Below are 2,301 nucleotides of genomic sequence, written 5' to 3'. Positions count from 1 at the left end.
TTTAAAACTATTTGTTATGTATTTAGAACATCAAATTTGATCTAAAAACTTCAAATATTCTATGTCTCTAGAGTGGTCCATATATCGACTACTCCCGCAGCTAAAAGGTTAATTATGGTGATGTCCAGAAAGTTCAATTTGTTGTAGCCTATTTCCATGGTGAATTGTAGGCGAGGATGATAAGAATTAAAAAGATGGAGGACTAAGTCAAAGCTATCGGCAGGAACCATTAGAGCTATATCATCGACATATCGAACGTAGAAAGGAGGCTGGAAGTGTAAAGAATTAATGATGTTCTGTTCGAAGTCTTGCATAACAATATCAGCTAAAACGGGGGAAAGAGGTGAGCCCATTGGTGCGCCAAAGGTCTGTCGGTAAAATTGGTTATTGAAAATGAAAAAAGATGAGTTGTATACGAATTTGATGGCGGTAAAAAATTCCTGTTTAGGTAAAGACGTTTCTTTGCTTATGAGATGTCATCTTGTCTCCAAACTACTAATTACTAAATCCAGTGGAATATTGGAAAACAAAGATGTAACATCAAGATGATCACAAAGATGATTTTTTTTATACCATTTATAAACATTTTTTTTGCTCAAAGTTGACTCACCGTACGCCACTGTCAACATTTCAAGAGTTTTTGAACACTTAATATCATTTTTTACACAAAAATTAATACAAATTCTTTGCTCCATTATTTTCAACAGCAAAAAATCGCCGAGCACGCAAACACGAGTCTAATCTTTATGCCTCTCACATAAAAACAACACATGCTATATAGTCAAAACTGTGAACATATGATCGTGACAAGTGTACCAACACAACAAAAAAAAATTTTTGAAATTAGAGTGTACAGAGCGCGCGAAATTCAAAGAGTCACTTTACTTTTTGATCACACCTCGTATATCTGTCAGTCATAATTAGTTAACATGTATATACGATTACTAATTTAATATGTAATACTTTTTATAGATGTGTGAGAGTCACTTCATAATTTGTATAAATTTGTAGATATGAAAATAAGATTACTGCAGATAGGCTGAAGAGCAAATATCCTATGAACGTCCAAATATTGGTTATTAAAGGACATCCAAAATCGGACATACGATGGACGTCTAAGTCATGTCCGCGGACGTACAACCATAAAATGGACATAGAACAAACGTCCATAAGACATTGTTCAGTCTTCGGTTTGCATACGCTCCTTGCATGTACAGACGGTGTCATTAATTCGAAGAATAGGCGCGGGGATCGGAGGGCAAGCGGGGCGGTTGCTCGTAGCGCCAACGGGCGCCGTACTAACTAGTAGCTACTACTAGTGATTGCTACTAGTTAGTTAGTACGGCGCCCGTTGGCGCTACGAGCAACCGCCCCGCTTGCCCTCCGATCCCCGCGCCTATTCTTAGAATTAATGACGCCGTCTGTACATGTCGATATCGTTGAACGCGTTCTTATCGGCCGACATTCGCAATGCACTAGTCCGCTGACCGAAAGTCCGCTACGAGTGAACGCTCCTTTTTTTCCTGTAATCTCAAGAAGTCTGTGCAATAAAGAAAGAAACTAGATCTGCATCTTTCATTTGAACCTATCCGGCCTATAAATCGATTGAGTACAATCGTCACATTGGTCCTTCGACCCGGATTTTAAAGGCAAGAAGTTTCTTCAAGACTTGTGCGTAACAAAAAAAACGGCTACTGTGACAAGGCGCAACTGTTGAAACAATACGGACAAGCGCAACCTCCGTCGACCATCGTACGAACGATTGATTCCAGACGTTTGAGCCTACCCGACGCTGACTGCTGTGAGAATGTAATTGAGCAGTTACCCGAGCTCTCAAGAGGATTTACATACGCGCGAGCCAGTGCCATCCTTGTTTGGTTGCAACAACGAGAAGTCGCCTCCTCACTCGCACGCACGTAGCATACGGCGCCCCTCTCTCGCACTCAGGCTGACCACAGCGTATCGCCAAATTGTAGCAACACCGGCTCGCTTACATCAACGGACAACGCAAGGGTTTATGCATTAGGACAGATTTCGACGCCGGGTGACGCACGCTTGCATATAAACTTATTATTTAAGCCACTTAACGTATGTATAATCGCACATGCTGTCGTATAATGGTTATGTCTAGCGGTGATCGGAACTCTGCAATCAGTAGCACTTGTAATACCGTTATAATTATAGTAAAAGTAGATAGAAGCAGCTAAATTGCTTGTAATCACATATTTATTACAATTTATACATCAGTTAATACTTCGCTTACCATGACAGAGCTACCTCATTTGACAAGACTACGTGGCA

The sequence above is a fragment of the Pseudomyrmex gracilis genome, unplaced genomic scaffold (assembly GCF_002006095.1).
Source record: "Pseudomyrmex gracilis isolate BER0280 unplaced genomic scaffold, ASM200609v1 scaffold_680, whole genome shotgun sequence".
Taxonomy (NCBI): domain Eukaryota; kingdom Metazoa; phylum Arthropoda; class Insecta; order Hymenoptera; family Formicidae; genus Pseudomyrmex; species Pseudomyrmex gracilis.
The sequence above is the reverse complement of the archived record's forward strand: the minus strand, read 5'-3'. Positions refer to the sequence as shown.